Consider the following 17,927-nt stretch of genomic DNA (forward strand, 5'->3'; position numbering starts at 1 on the left):
CCCTTTTTCTGGTTTCCTCCCTGGAAACCCCCACCATCCCACCCCCTCTCCCCCTGCTTTATGAGGGTATTCCAACACCCACCTACTCACTCCTGCCTTCCCACCCTCAAATTCCCCCTCACTGGAGCATTAAGCCTTCACAGGACCAAGGGCCTCTCCTACAACTGATGTTCGACAAGACCATCCTCTGGTACATATGCAGCTAAAGCCATGGGCTCCTCCATGTGTACTCTTTGGTTGGTGGTTTAGTCCATGGAATCTCTGAGCGGGGTGGGGGTGGGGGGTTAGGGAGTGGGGTGGGTAAGGTTGGTTGATATTGTTGTTCTTCCTATGGTGTTGCAACCCGTTTAGCTCCTTCAGTCCTTTCTCTAACTCCTCCATCAGGGACCCCGTGCTCAGACCAGTGGTTGGCTGCAAGCATGTGCCTCTTTATTTGTCAGGCTCTGGCAGTTCCTCTCAGGAGACAGCTATATCAGGCTCCTGTAAGCAAGCACTTGTTGGCATCCACAATAGTGTCCAGGTTTTGTGACTGTATACACGATGGATCCCCAGGTACGGCAGTCTCTAGATAGCCTTTCCTTCAGTCTCTGCTCCACACTTTGTCCCTGTATTTCCTCCCATGAATATTTTGTTCCCCCTTCTAAGAAGGACCGGTGCATCCCCATGTCGGTCTTCCTTCTTCTTGAACTTCATGTGGTCTGTTAATTGTATCTTGGGTATTCTGAGCTTTGGGGCTCACTCACTTATTAGTGAATGCATACCATGTGTATTCTTTTATGACTGAGTTACCTCACTCAGGATGATATTTTTCTAGATTTTCTAAGGTCTTCTTTGATTTCTTTCTTCAGCAACTTGAAGTTCTTGCCATACAGATCTTTCAATTGCTTAGTTAGGATTACATCAATATATTTAACATGATTTGTGACTGCTGTGAAGGGTGTTGTTTCCCTAATTTCTTCCTCAGCCAGTGTATCTTTTGTGTAGAGGCTACTGATTTGTTTGAGTTAATTTTATATCCAGCCACTTTACTAAAGTTGTTTACCAGCTGTAGGAGTTCTGTGGTAGAATTTTTGGCGTTGCTTATATATACTATAACACCATCCACAAATAATGATATCATTACTTCCTCCTTCACAATTTGTATCCCTTTGATCTCCTTTTGTTATCTAATTGCTCTGGCTAGAACTCTGAGTACTATATTGAATAGATAGGGAGGGAGTAGACAGTCTTGTCGTGTCCCTGATTTTAGTGGGATTGGTTCAAGTTTCTCCCCATTTAATTTGGTCTTGGCTATTGGTTTGCTGTATACTGCTTTTATTATGTTTAGGTATGGGCCTTGAATTCCTGATTTCTCTAAGACTTTTAACATGAAGTGGTGTTATATTTTGTCAAATGCTTTCTCAGCCTCTAATGAGATGATCTTGTGGGTTTTTTCTTTGAGTTTGTTTACATAGTAGATTACATTTTCCGATTTCTGTATATTGAACCATCCTTGCATCCCTGGGATGAAGACTACTTGATCATGGTGAATGATCATTTTGATGTGTTCTTGGATTTGGTTTGCAAGAATTTTATTATTTTTGCATTGATATCATTATTTGTGGATGGTATTATAGTATATATAAGCAACCAGAGAACTCCTACAGCTGGTAAACAACTTTAGCAAAGTGCTTGGATATAAAATTAATTCAAACAAATCAGTAGCCTTCTTCTGCACAAAAGGTAAAGTGGCTGAGGAAGAAATTAGGGAAACAACACCCTTCACAACAGTCACAAATCAAGTTAAATATATTGGTGTAATCCTAACTAAGCAATTGAAAGATCTGTATGGCAATAATTTCAAGTTGCTGAAGAAAGAAATCAAAGAAGACCTCAGAAGATCTAGAAAATATCATTCTGAGTGAGGTAACCCAGTCATAAAAGAGCACACATAGTATTCATAAGGGAAATTGGTTTGAAGTTCTCTTTCTTTGTTGGGTCTTTGTGTGGTTTAGGTATCAGTGTAACTGTGGCTTCATAGAACGAATTAGGTAATGTTTCTTCTGTTTCTATTTTGTGGAATAGTTTGAGGAGTATTGGTATTAGGTTTTCTTTGAAGGTCTGATAGAATTCCTCACTAAAAAATCTGGTCCTGGGCTTTTATTGTTGTTGTTGTTTGGGGGACTTTTAATGACTTCTATTTCCTTAGGGGTTATGGGACTGTTTAGATGGTTTACTTGATCCTGATTTAACTTAGTACCTGGCATTTGTCTAGAAAAATCATCCATTTCATCTAGATTTTTCAGTTTTGTTGAGTATAGGTTTTTGTAGTAGGATCTGATTTTTTTTAATTTCCTCAGTTTCTGTTGTTATGTCTCCCTTTTCACTTCTGAATTGTTAATTAGGATACTGTCTCTGTGCCCTTTAGTTGGTTTGGCTAAGGGTTTGTCTATTTTGTTGGTTTTCTCAAAGAACCAGTTCTTAGTTTTGTTCATTCTTTGTATCGTTCTTTTTGTTTCTAATTGGTTGATTTCAGCCCTGAGTCTGACTTTTACCTGCTGTTTACTCCTTTGAGGTGTGTTTGCTTCTTTTCATTTCTAGAGCTTTCAGATATGCTATTAAGCTGCTAATGTAACTATCTCTCTGATTTCTTTATGAAGGCATTCAGTGCTATGAATTTTCCTCTTAGCACTGCTTGCATTGTGTCTCATAAGTTTTAGTATGTTGTGCATTTGTTTTCATTAAATTTTAGAAAGTCTTTAATTTATTTCTTTATTTATCCCCTAACCAAGTTATCATTGAATGGACAGATTTTCTGTTTCCATAGCTATGTGGGCTTTCTGTTGTTTTTATTATTATGGAAGGCCAGTCTTAGTCCTTGGTGATCTGATAAGATGCATGGGATTATCTCAATCTTCTTGTATCTGTTGATGCTTGTTTTGTATCTGAATATATGGCCAATTTGGGGAAGGTACCATGAGGTGCTGAGAATAAACTATATTCTTCTGTTTTAGGGTAAAATATTCTGTGTATATCTTTTAAATCCATTTGGTCCATAACCTCTATTAGTTTCACTGTGTCTCTGTTTAGTTCCTGTTTCAATGAGCTGACTGTGAGAGAGGGTGTTGAAGTCTCCCACAACTATTGTGTGAGGTTCAATGTGTGTTTTGAGCTCTGTTAAAATTTCTGTAACAAATGTGGGTGCCCTTGCCTTTGAGGCATAGATGTTCAGAACTGAAAGTACTTCTTGGTAGATTTTTTCATTTGATGAGTCTAAACTGTCCTTCCCTATCTCCTTTGATAACTTTTAGTTGAAAGTATAATTTATTGGATATTAGAATGGCTACTGCAGCTTTTTTCTTGGGACCATTTGCTTGGAATTTTTTTCCAGCCTTTCACTTTAAGGTAGTGTCTGTCTTTGTCATTGAGGTGTGTTTCCTGTATGCAGCAAAATGGGTCTGTTTATGTATTCAGTCTGTTAGTCTATGTTTTTTATTGGAGAATTGAGTCCATTGATATTGAGAAATATTAAAGAGCAATGATTATATTTGTTTTTAGAGATGGAATTATGTTTGTGTGGTTCTCTTCTTTTGGGTTTGTTGTGAGATGATTAATTTCTTGGGTTTTATGGGAGGTGCAATTTTGCTACTTGTATTGGAGTTTTCATTCTAGTATCCTCTGATAGGCTGGGTTATCAGAAAGATATTGTTTAAATTTGGTTTTGTCAAGGAATATCTTGGTTTGTCCATCTATGCTGATTGAGAGTTTTGCTGGGTATAGTAGCCTGGCCTGGTGTTTGTGTACTCTTGGGCTCTAGATAACATCTATCCAGGATTTCTGGTTTTAAGAATCTCTGTTGATGGAAAAAAGACAGCATTTTCAACAAATAGTGCTGGCTCAACTGGTGGTTAGCATGTAGAAGAATGCAAAGTGATCAATTCGTATCTCCTTGTACAAAGCTCAAGTCCAAGTGGATCAAGGACCTCCACATAAAACCAGATACACTGAAACTAATAGAAAAGAAAATGGGGAAGAGCCTCAAACACATGGGTACAGGGGGAAATTTCCTGAACAGAACACCAATAGCTTATGCTCTAAGATCAAGAATTGACAAATGGTGCTGGAGCAATTAGTCCCACCATGTGTACTCTTTGGTTGGTGGTTTAGTCCCTAGGAGCTCTGAGAGTACTAGTTAGTTCATATTGTTGTTTGTCCTAAGGGGCTGCAAACCCTTCAGCTCCTTCAGTCCTTTCTCTAGCTCTTTCATTGGGGACACTGTACTCAGTTCAATGGATGGCTATGAGTCTTTACTTCTGTATTAGTCAGGTATTGTCAGAGTCTCTCAGGAGATAGCTATATCAGGCTGAATTGTCCTTTCTTCAGCCTCTGCTCCATAGTTTGTCTCTGCAACTCCTTGCATGGGTATTTTGTTCCCCCTTTTAAGAAGGAATGAAGTGTCCACATTTTGATCTTCCTTCTTCTTGAGTTTCTTGTGGTTTGTGGATTGTACTTCATGTATTCCGATCTTCTAGGCTAATATCCATTTATTAGACAGTGTATACCAAGTGTGTTCTTTTGTGATTGGATTACCTCACTCAGGATGATATTCTCCAGGAGCATATGTATAGTAGAAGATGGCCAAGTAGGTCATCAATGGGAGGAGAGACTCTTGGCCCTGTGAAGGTTCTATGCCCCAGTGTAGGGGAATGCCAGGGCCAGGAAGGGGGAGAGGGTGGGTTGGTGAACAGGGGCAGGGGGGAGGGAACAGGGTTCTTTTTATTTTATTTTTTTTCAGAGGTGATACCGGAAAAGGAGATATCATTTGACATGTAAATAAAGAAAATATCTAATAAAATAAAATTTAAAAAAAGAATTGACAAATGGGACTTCATAAAATTGCAAAGCTTCTGTAAGGCAAAAGACACTGTCAATAGGACAAAATGGCAACCAACAAATTGAGAAAAGATCTTTATCAATCCTATATATGATAGAGGGCTAATATCCAATATATACAAAGAACTCAAGAAGTTAGACTCCAGAAAAACAAATAACCGTATTAAAAATGGGGTACAGAACTAAACAAAGAATTCTCAACTGACAAATACCAAATGGCTGAGAAGCACCTAAAGAAATGTTCAACATCCTTAGTCATCAGGGAAATGCAAATCAAAACAACCCTGAGATTCCACCTCACACCAGTCAGAATGGCTAGGATAAAAAACTCAGGTGATTGGGTCTCATTGTTCTGGCAGCATGTGTATAGTAGAGGATTGCAAATTCGATCATCAATAGGAGGAGAGGACCTCGGCCCTGTGAAGGTTCTGTGCCCCAGTGTAGAGGAATGCCAGGGCCAATAAGTGGGAGAGGGTGGGGTGGCAGGCATGGGGAAGGGGGAGGCAACAGGATTTGTTCTTGTTTTTGTTTGTTTGTTTGTTTTTTGGAGGGGAAACTGGGAAAAGAGAAATTTACATGTAAATAAAGAAAACATCTAATAAAAAAGGAAAAAAACTCAGGTGATAGCAGATGCTGGAGAGGTTGTGGAGAAAGAGGAATACTCCTTCATTGGTGATGGGATTGCAAACTAGTACAACCACTCTGGAAATCAGTTTGGCGGTTCCTCCAGAAATTGGACATAGTACTACCTGAGGACCCAGTTGTATCACTCCTGGTCATATACCCAGAAGATGCTCCAACATGTAATAAGGACATATGTTCCATTATGTTCATAGCAGCCTTATTTATCATAGCCAGAAACTGGAAAGAACCCAGATGCCGCTCAACAGAGGAGTGGATACAGAAAATGTGGTACATCTACACAATGGAGTACTACTCCAACAATGAATTTATAAAATTCTTAGGGAAATGGGTGGATCTGGAGAATATCACCCTGAGTGAAGTAACCCAGTCACAAAAGAACAAACATGGTATGCACTCTCTGATAAGTGGTTATTAGCCCAGAAGATCAGAATACACAAAGTACAATCCACAAACTACAAGAAACTCAAGAAAGAATACCAAAGTGTGGATACTTCATTCCTTCTTAAAAGGGGGAACAAAATACCCATGGAAGGAGTTGCAGAAACAAACTATGGAGCAGAGACTGAAGGAAGGACAATTCAGAGACTGCTCCACCTGGGAATCCTTCCCATATTCAGTCATCAAATCCAGATACTATTGTGGATATCAGCAAGTGCTGACTGACAGGAGCCTGGATACAACTGTCTCCTGAGAGACTCTGACAATACCCAACTAATACAGAAGTAGAGGCTCACAGCTATCCATTGGATTGAGCACAGGGTCCCCAATGAGGGAGCTAGAGAAAGAACCCAAGGATCTGAAGGGTTTTCAGCCCCTTAGGATGAACAACAATATGAACTACCTAGTACCCTCAGAGCTCCCAGGGACTAAACCACCAACCAAAGAGCACACATGATGGGACTAATGGCTTCAGCAGCACATATATAGCAGAGGATGGCCAAGTCAGTCATCAATGGGAGGAGAGGCCCTTGTCCCTGTGAAGGTTCGATGCCCCAGTGTAGGGGAATGCCAGGGCCAGTAAGCAGGAGAGGGTAGGGTGTTAAGCAGGGGGAGTGGGGAGGGAACAGGAGTTTGTTTTTGTTTTTGTTTTCTTTTTTTTCAGAGTGGAAACTGGGAAAGGAGATATCATATGACATGTAAATAAAGAAAATATCTAATAAAAAATAAATAAAAAGAAAAAAGAAGTTAAATTTAAACTCATTTGGTTTTTCATCATTTGATTAGTATTAGGATTCTGCTTTTTTTTGTCTCTGGGTCTTGCAATACTGACCAGGATATTCTGAATCTTGAACTATCACACCAAGATTTTGGATTAAATTAATCTAGATATTTGTAGTGTCTAGCAAAAGGTTAAAAAATAAATAATATTCTGTGAACATAGTCTCAATTTTATGTGTATTAATAACACATTAACAATATTAAATTGCACATACTTAACTGCTTATTACATATGAATTTGTTTGCTCTTAATTCATAATTCTGCATGGTATGTATTACAATTCCATTTTACTTATTTACAAGTTAAAAAAATTAAGTTGAATGTCCGAGAGTCTTTTTTAATTTTTTATTAGATATTTTCTTTATTTACATTTCAAATGTTATCCCCTTTCCTCATTTCCCCTCTGAAACGCCCCCATCCCATCCTCCCTCCCCCTGCTCACTAACCCACCCACTCCCACTTCCCTGTCCTGACATTCCCCTACACTGGGGCATCGATCCTTCACAAGACCAAGGGCCTCTCCTCTCATTGATGTCCCACAAGGCTATCCTCTGCTGCATATGTGGCTGGAGCCATGAGTCCCTTCATGTGTACTCTTAGGTTGGTGGTTTAGTCCCTGGGAGCTCTGTGGTACTGGTTAGTTCTTACGGGGCTGCAAACCCTTCAGCTCCTTGTGTTCTTTCTCTACCTCCTTCATTGAAGACTCTGTGCTCATTCCAATGGATGGCTGTCAGCATCCACTTCTGTATTTGTCAGGCACTGGCAGATCCTGACAGATGCTGACAGGAGACAGCTATATCAAGTTCCTGTCAGCAAGCACTTGTTGGAATCCACAATAATGTCTTGGTTTAGTAACTGTATATAGGATGGATCCCCAGGTGGGACTGTTTCTGCTCCACACTCTGTCTCTTTATCTCCTCCCATGGGTATTTTTCCCCTTCTAAGAAGGACTGAAGTATTTACCCTTTGGTCTTCCTTCTTCTTGAACTTCATGTGGTCTGTGAGAGTCTTATGACTATAGTTGGAAAAAATAATAGACTGTAGTTTGTTGAATTTTTGTATTGACTGTAATTGACTTTGTCATTTATTTTTAAAAACTGATAATTAAAATATGTAGTGAATGTCTATGTTACAAACTTGAAAATTTTAATATCCACTTATTCAATTTGTATTCTATCTGGAAGTTTTAAGCAATGATGTCTGGTTGATGATAATGTATATGATTATGGAAAACAAACCAGAGAGGCTTGGAGTAAATTTTCAGTGAAGTTCATTTCAAATATAAATATTTAGTAGCTGTTTTAATAAAGAACCAGTTGTTGTATGTCTTTGATTCACTACATGAGGATGTGAGCCAGAAAGTAATAAATGCTAAATAATGAAATGCATGCTCAATAAAAATATAATAAATAAATATAATAAATAGAACTGTGGTGTAATACCTTAATCTAAGCTGCATAATCTATACACAATGAATCACTTGCTGTATCAAATAGATGTGGCTTTCTTTCAATGTGACATACCTGATAGTATGAATTGCCATGTTTGTGCTGTAAGCTAAGAATACTTAAGGAGTGAATAAAGGAATAGACTAATTTCAGTCTTGCACAGCTCTTTCCAAGATTACCATCATTCTCTTGATTTTTAGCATCCACAAGCTTGCAACAGGGCTTTAACAACTGGGCTTTAAACTCTCCTTGCTTCCTACAACCTCACTGCATTTTCTACTTCAGAGATCATTGTTTTCTGTCAATTTTTTCAATTTTTCCTTTCAACTCTTCTCAAATTCAAATTATTTACCACATGACCATGACCACTTTCTCAAAGCCCTCAAATATTATCCCCCTATAGTATCTATCACCAAATAGTCCTAGACAATCTCACAATATAATTATCTTATCTACCACATTTTCTTTGAATAAGCAAAGAGTAGTAAAGTTGCTTGTGAGAAAGACAAAGAACAAAAGGAAGGATAGAGGAAGAAACATGGGAAGGATAGAGAGGAACAGACAAAGACACATAGGAAATTTTGGATAATCAAGCTGATATGCTGAGATTATATTTTGCAAACTTGTCTGAATAGAACTTTTTTGTTTTCCAAATGGTATTCTACTGCTCCTCTCCACTCAGTATTTAGTAGGTACATCATCTGCAGTAAGAAAAGGAGATGAATAAAAGGATTCCTAAAATCTGGCCTTAAATAAAGGTCTGCCCTCAACTCGTGTCTGTTTGACCTGCCCCCTTTTTCTACTGCCTTAGTTCCATTCCATCCAATCCATCATTTGAATCATCATTTCTCCTTGGCCATGAGCCTGTCGCCAAACTGATAGTCTCCCCAACTCAGGATCCTGGCAAACTGAATAGCTCATGATGCATCCTGCATCTTCTGAAAAGCATCCCATCCTCCCTTCTGCCCATTGCATTTTGTCTTTCCCATTGGTATCATACACCAAGATAGCCACAGTTCTCAATGAGTCCTTCCATATAGGCTTGCTCCCAGAAGCTGTTACATGGGAAGTACACTTCATGTAGATGTATTACGCAAACCTTTGATTCCAAAGAGTTTTATTAGTTTTGTTAAAACTTGCTATATATCTACCACTTCAATGAATGGACGAATACAATTTCCATTTCTGATAGATACACTGAGATTTCTTTTTTTTTTTTTCAAAACTGAAAACAGTCACTTCAAAAAGTGAATATCAAGGACAGGAAAGTGAGGGAAATGTGTGTTAACTAAATGAGGCACTAGTAATGTTGATTTCGGAGCTTGACTAGCCTTTTCTGGACTTTCGTGTAAAAACAAAAGAACATCAAAGGAATAAGGTGATTGTGTTATCATTTACCATTTGGTCCATGGACTCGTGAAAACGGAAGAGATGACAACCTCCTATCAACAGCCTCCAGGTGCTTTTTTTCCCTTTGTTGAACTAAAATAAATATTGGAATGCCTTAGAGAGCTTGGATGTTAATTTTTAAAACTTTTATTTATTTTGACACAAGGAAAATTAAAACATTAGCATTGGGCTGAACTGTACTTCAGTCTTCAGTCATCTCCTTCTCTTGTTTTTGTTCCTTAAGAAATACATGAGCAAATAAAAATAACAAGTTGAACAGTGAGATGGTTTAGGTATTATCCTTTCAGAAATTTGAATCCTGTAGTCAGGATTCTTAAATTCTACATATCTGTAGTTAAATTTGGCCAGACAACTAAATTCTCTAAACCTATTTGATAATTGATTTTCCTACTTATTCAGCAATGTAGCTACACACTGACCTCTAGCAGATGTCCAGTATCCTGAGAATATATTTTGATTATTTGAGTTTCCTCTTACCTAATATATGTTAATCTTTTCTCCTCATATTGTTCATATTTTAGGGCTTTCTATATTCAATCAAATAGTCTCCTTTTGAGATGTGGTCTTATACAGCCTTGTTTGGAATGGAACTTGTGAACCTCCAGAGTGCATGGGTTATAGATATGCACCCACTAGACTTGGTTTCTTTTTCTTTCATAAAATATGCACTTAAGTTTAAATCACATAGCTGCATAAAAAGATACACATTAATCCAGAACACTGGAATAATGCTAGAATTCTCAGCAGGATATGGACTTCTAGAACTTAAGTAGAGAATAACATATATAGTGATTCCCTGATTCACAAATTATTTTTACTTTTACCTTCATGGTTTGTTTCTTCCTTTTTCCTAGGAAAACTGATAACTTTGGAATTTAATCCATTAACATTCAGAATTATAATTCAGGAAATAATGCCAATTACAAATAGATAATCACTGGAGAAAAGAAAAGCGGTAGAAAGTGTCTATCACCATATGACTTCCTCATATTCTTTGGGCTGAGAAGAAATAGGTATGTCCAAGAGGCCAAGAAAGATTCTTCTAATTTGGAGCAGAACTAACTGAATAGTGGGAAAACAACACCAGGATTTAAGTTGGATATAGATGTAAAGATATGTTCATTGTTCATCAATTTACATTAATATTTCTATAATAGAACTCAAGATTTCTCTGTCTTAGCAAGATTTCTACAAAGGGTGTCTGGTAGGAATAAGAGAATGGAATGAATCTCTCATGTTGCAATGGATCATCCATCAGTCAGAAGTGAAACTTCACATGAATGGTACACTTAGAGAGAATGACTCATTAACCCTGTATTGATTCTTTGAATATGGCATCCTAACTCCTTCCGTATTTCTATCCTGGATCAATGTAAACTATGGTACATTGATTTGTTCTTTATAGCATTGCTGCTATTTCTATTTATTTCTATTGTCATCATCATGAGAAGGGACCAGGCTTTCAAGGCAGGGGATTTTCTACAAGTATCTCAGCCTCTTTAGAAAACATAAGCAATTTTCGCATGCTTGGCTATGCATGACCTCCAACTTTTGTTGCCTTGACCCTTGTGAGCATGACAGCAACTAAACAGCTCCAGGCCTCGGTGCTAAGAGCTGCTAATCGTTTTGAGCAATGCTATTGCAGCCACTTTCAAGATGTCGTGCCTGTATCAGGAATATTAGTGGCATCTCAGAACTTTCTAACTCCAGGGTCTCGTTCAGCTAGCCTTACAGAATCAGCAGTCCATCTCCTACCACGATGTCCAGGTGAGTCTGGCAAACTGAACTAAGGTTCTTCATTATTTTCTTGTCTTGATCCCTCCTGTTTGGCAGTCTGGTAAAGCCCAAATGCTTTACATTTTTATATGACCAAAATAGGAAATAAATTATATTGAAATTCTAAGAATAAATTTGTGATACAATGCCATCCTGCTCCTCTGTAACAGTGTGTGGACCAGTTTAATGCCTGCCATTGTTTTGAAATGCTGATGACCAAAGGTTTTTCTAGATAGGTGTTTCTGATCAGTGGGGATGGCAGCCACATCTGTGGCTTGTACAAATGACAAATTACCCAATACTGATACAACTGTAGTTTATTAGTTTATGACTATATTCACAATGGGAAGGAATCCTAAATTCTAGCCAATAAAGGAAAACAATCATTTGATTTTTTTTCTTTGCATTCAAGTTCATGGGATCTTCTATTTCAATCCACTAGTCTGTAGAGAGTGGGGGAACCCTCTCAAGAAACATAGTTTTCAGCCCATGTTAAAGATGCTTCTCTTGCAATCTGACAAATGTGGCTCACATGGTTCTATGGTACAACAGAAAACACAGGATGTGAATCAAGTGCTTCTGGAATATATGGATTTAACCCTCCTCCCCATGCTTGGGGCACCTACAACCGTTGCAGCCTAGCTGACACAACACTTCCCTGGAAATCACAAGCAGTCCAATAGAGTTCAAAGTCCTATTCATTACAGCTTTAAATCTCTTTCTGTGTGCTTTGCACATCCTCGATTGTTGACTTATGCATTTGTCAACATTTCTGGACCTCTCAGAAGGGATACATTTCAGGACATTCCTTTTTGTTGTAACAACCAACCCCCATTTGAGGAAATGGATATTTGAGGATCACAAAAACAAGTCAAGGTCATTGTGCAGTTCCGACCATGACTTCCACTCAGCTCCATTTTCTGGTTCTATTCGCTGACCTTGCTGGCTATAGATCCAAAGAGGCAAGGCGCCAAGCAGATCTGGCTGCCATTTGTGATGGCTGAATGGTGGTATCAGATGAATGAATGGGACAGAGAAAAGTTTCTTTCAATCTCAGTTACTGTGAACAGACTCTCCAAACAGGAAATAACAGAGTAGAAAGGGGCCAACTACGTTCAATACAAAAACAAAGAGACAATAGACAGTGAGGAAAAGGACATGCCTATACTTTGTGACTGTACAGTAATTGTTTGTTTGTCCTCCCCCCCCTTTGTCAATTCCTTCTTCCAGAAGCTATTTTTAAATCATGTGGGTTTTTTTTCTTCCAGATCTTTATTTTTTCAGGTACTTTTTTCAAAATTCTGGTTAAGGAGGAATAAAAAGTGCTCTAAGGTGCTTTATTATATTTTTTTCTATTTTTATCTCTCATCTGAACCAATTACAACCTGAAATGGACACTAACTAATTTTAACTTAATAATTTGGTAACAGTGCAACACGAACTTTAAACTTTCAAAAGCTCACTATGAGTTACAAGTTAAGGGTTGCATTTCCTCTACAGATTTGAATATAGTTTTGCTAGATGAGAGAAATAAAACAGCTATTTATTGAATACCTATTATGTCTAAAGCTCCCATCAAATAGAACAGGCAGTATAAGCCAAGAAAGAAGATAACACAGGGTACTGAATGGGTATGGATCTAGGAAAGCAGGGTGAGCATTTGAATGACCCAGCTGTCAGGGAGCCAGAAACTGACCGTGATGAGGGGAACAGAAAGCACGCTGTACTACAGAGAGACCCCAGGGCATCTTTTAAGTGTCTGCAAAACCAATTCTAGCAAGAATCAACTCATCTGTTTATGTTACGTAGGATGCTGAGAGCTTTCCATCTGGTTCTGCTGCAGGAGGCAGATAGGTGATCAGATGGAGAGTTCCAGAATGGAAGTCAACGTGATCTGTCTGCTGTGTAACAAACCCAACTGCATTTTTATAGGAGAAGGAGGAAGAGGAGTTTAATTTATGTCCACTTTTGTAAGTCATGTGTGATAACCCACCTCTGGACAGTAGGACAAAGTCAGAGAGGGAAAGTCTGAAACAGTTACCAACAGGAGAGTCAGAGAGGGAAAGTCTGAAACAGTTACCAACAGGAGAGTCAGAGAGGGAAAGTCTGAAACAGTTACCAACAGGAGAGTTCAGGATTCCCACACTTTAGGTAAGGCAACTCTTCTGGGTGAGGAAAAAAAAAAGATTGGGTAAGGCAACTCTTCTGGGTGAGGAAAAAAAGGACATTTAATTTACAGCTTAAGAATAAAACATAGGATGTTTAATTTACAGCTTAAGAATAAAACATATATGTATTGTTTTAATGTGAAAAAAATCTGAAATGATCTTTGAAAAAGCAGTGTAGCTAGACTTTAAAGTACATGATTTCTGCAGGGAATCTTGTAACTTTATTTAACAAGTCACAAATAATTAATTACTTTAAAGACTTCAAAGCGGAAACTGGGAATGGAGAAATTCACATGTAAATAAAGAAAATATCTAAAATAAAAAAAACAAAAAACAAAAACAAAAACAAAAACAAAAAAAGACTTCAAAGGGTTTCAAAAGATTCACAGGTATAATATTTGAAGAGTAGAATGAAAAACTAGTGAAATAATAGCAAGTTTGATATTGACCTGTTGAAAACAACATTTGTGAAGTTTGATACATGATATATATTACAGGCAAGTCAAACTATGGCTTAAATAAAAGACTATTTATTTAATATTTCTTTCAACTTGGGACAAGAAAGGATTAGTAGAAGTAAGCATGGGAGTACTTATGCTTTACAAAAACCAAGGTCCTATTATCTAACTTACATACTCAGGCTCTTCCTTAGTATTGGTATCTCAGGCAAGAGTAAATATAAACCTAGTTATTTAAGAGATGTCAAATACATAAATAAAGTTACAAGGCAATTCAATGAGTTCTTATTTTCCCATCTTCAAATAATTTTAACGTCCTAGAAAATTAGTTTCAAATTTAGAATCTTAAGAAAGCGAAAAATCCTTGAAGGCTTGTACATAACTATGCTGGTTTGGGATAAGCTACCCTCTGGCCTTTGGAAAGCCCCTTTGTTCATTCTCAGGTTATTCCTGAAAACTAAGGGGAGGGGGGTCAGAGAAGACATAAAACCTCACGTTATACCTCTATGAACAAAAGCCACTGGGATGGAGTATTTGGAATCCCAGTGGTCCAGGATATGCTTGCAGTTCATGTTTAAGCTCTAGAGAGGCATGTTTCCTTGATTCTAATCACTTTCCATCACAGAAAGAAACACCAAATCAAAGCAATGCCAGAGTTGAGAATGCAGAAACAAAAGGTAAGCCCTCTCTCCATTTTTCTTCCCATGGATCTAATGGTAGAATTACAAATGCTGAAGCAGAATTGATGCCAGAGCTCAAAGAAAGCACATCTAAATTCTTAAACAAACTAGAATATTATGGTTAACCTGAATTTATGGAATATGTGTTACAGAAAACAAACTGCAGTCTACAAAACTGCCCTGGGCATATTGACATGGATCATCAAGCACTGTATTTTGTAATAAAAATAAAATAACAACAACAGCAGTAGTAGTACTAATAACAGCGTAACAGAAAAACAAAAACAAAAACAAAAATGAGAGAAAGCAAAGGAAAAGAAAGGGGATTCTCTGGGTTCTTGGGCTGCAATGAGTCCTTTGTTCGCTGGGTATATTTTCATTTTGTAGCCTGGATGTACAGCCACATGCACACAGCTCATGGAGATCTTGGAGCGTCACAGATGGAGGCTTAGGGCCACACATGTACAAGTGGTGCACATGCAACACATGGGACAAAAGGAGACAAAAGGGATTATGCCTTTGCTGTTGGTTCTGTTTTCATCCTCTGCTCCTCCAAGCCGTAAGCTGAAGTAAATGTTTACAAGACTTTTGGACACTAGCATGTTAATTTTGATCCAAGGGAGGGGTTGTTTCTGGGTCAACTGAGGGATTTTGAAATGGTCTTCAGTTGGAACATAAACCATTTCATTTTGTAATTAAGAGAGATGAAACCAGATTTAATTCCACAACTTTTTAAATAGCTGCATCTGCTTCTATAAATCATGTTGTGAATTTACTCTTGGAGGTTGAATTGTAGTTTTCATAAATTCAAAACAAAGCAGCATTGTGCAAAGTTAGTGCTCACAAGGAACTCCTATTCGCTGCCATGGGAGTGCGCTGTCATAGCACAGAACTATGGAAATCAGTATGGAATATTCTTGAAACATTAAATGTAGAATGACCATGTGATGCAGCTATACCACTCTTGATAAACAGCCAAACAGCCCTGTATCTTATCAGAAGCACTCATGTATCCATGTTTCTGAAGGCATTATTTATAGTAGCAAAGAAATAGAACCAGTCTAGTTGCCCTCCAATAGGTAAATATAAAAAGAAACTGCAGTGTATATACACAACTGGATTTTATTTTGCTATAAGGAAAAGTGAAATAATGAAGGGAGAATGACGAACCTGGAAATAACTGAGTGGAGGTTGATAGATCTGAAAAGTAGTACATTGAGTAGGTAACCAAATTTCAGAGACCAAAAGTCACATATTCTCCTTTATGCACAAATCTTAGTTTATGATGTCTATATCTGTGTGTATAAATAGGGGTAAGTGTGGATATAGAGTAAGAAACTAACAAGGTCAGGAGACGAAAAAATGAAGTATCCAGGATGGGGACAATAACACATTTGCTACAAGAAAGTGAAAAGGAGGCTATGGAGGATAGGAGGGCACAGCAGGTAGATGGGAAGGCGGAGTGGGTGGATGGGAGGGCACAGAGGGTGGATGGGAGGGAACAGAGGGTGGAAGGGAGGGAACAGAGGGTGGATGAGAGGGAACAGAGGGTGGAAGGGAGGGCACAGAGAGTAGATAGGAGAAAGCACAGAGGGTAGATAGGAGAAAGCACAGAGGGTAGATGAGTGGGCACAGCAGGTAGGTGGGAGAGCACAGCGGGTGGGGTGGGCAGGACTATGGGGGAGGAGAATTAACAAAAACAAATTTTTATTTGAAAATTAAGCCTACCACTGTGTATGATAGTTAAATCTGCTCCATCTGGGAATCCTTTCCATATTCAATCATCAAATCCAGACACTATTGTGGATGCTAACAAGTGCTGGCTGACAGGAGCCTGATATAGCTATCTCCTGAGAGGCTCTGACAGTGCCCGACTAATACAGAAGAAGAGACTCACAGCCATCCATTAGACTGAGTACAGGGTACCCAATGAAGGAGCTAGAGAAAGGACCCAAGGAGCTGAAGGGTTTGTAGTCCTTTAGGAGGAACAACAATATGAACTACCTAGTACCCTCAGAGCTCCCAGGGACTAAACCATTAACCAAAGAATACACATGGTGGGACTCATGGCTCCTGTAGCATATGTATAGCAGAGGATGGCCTAGTTGGTCATCAATGGGAGGAGAGGCCCTTGGTCCTGTGAAGGTTTATGCCCCAGTGTAGGGAAATGCCAGGGCCAGGAAGTGGGAAAGGGTGGGTTGGTGAGCAGGGGGGTGGGGAGGAGGAAACAGGGGGTTTTTTTTTTTTTTTGCTTTTCTTTTTGTTTTTGATATTTTTTCAGAGGGGTAAACAGGAGAGGAGCTATCATTTGAAATGTAAATAAAGAAAATATGTAATTAAATAAATAAATAAATAAATAAATAAAAAGTTGAAAGACATTAGATTGTCAAATACCATGTAGCTAGTAAAATATGTCTGGAGAAAATGTTTCATACTATAATATACCCAGTGTGTTTCAGGAACAGTAAGTATATGCTTAGAATACCTGGTAGACTTAAATTTATTCTATAATGTAATAATGTAATTTCAACTACAACAATGTTAACTTCAATTTGTGTGTGTTATTAAGCATCACACTAAGCATTTTGTTTTGTTCGATTGTTGTTTTTGTTTTACAACTGTTTAACTTTAGAGGTAGTAACTTTAAAATGCATTGAGCAGTATGTGACCTGCCTAGTTAGCTCTATTATATTAAACTGTTACTGCTAAATAGCTCAAAATACTATAACAATAGTTTTGTTTCTGCATTTTTCTAAATGTAAGCATTTGTCTCTTATGTAAGCACTATGCTATTTTTAATTCTATATTAAATATTAGCATATTATTTTAATGTTATCCTACCTCTTCTGAGTGTATAGTATAATTGTATTTATACTTACTGTTTTGCTTAATTATTATCAGTAATCATATTGAATTGCTTTTTGTTTGATTGATTGGTTGGTTGGTTGGTTGTTTTTTTTTCGATTTTTCAAGATGGGTTTTCTCTGTATAACAACCTGGCTATCCAACATCAAACTAAATGGAGAGAAACTTGAAGCAATCCCACTAAAATCAGGGACTAGACAAGGCTGCCCACTCTCTCCCTACCTATTCAATACTGTACTTGAAGTCCTAGCCGGAGCAATTAGACAACAAAAGGAGATCAAAGGGGTATGAATTGGAAAGGAAGAAGTCAAATTATCGCTATTTGCTGATGATATGATAGTATACTTAAATGACCCCAAAAATTCCACCAGAGAGCTCCTAAACCT

The sequence above is a fragment of the Mastomys coucha genome, unplaced genomic scaffold, assembly GCF_008632895.1.
Source record: "Mastomys coucha isolate ucsf_1 unplaced genomic scaffold, UCSF_Mcou_1 pScaffold15, whole genome shotgun sequence".
In the NCBI taxonomy this organism is placed as follows: Eukaryota; Metazoa; Chordata; class Mammalia; order Rodentia; family Muridae; genus Mastomys; species Mastomys coucha.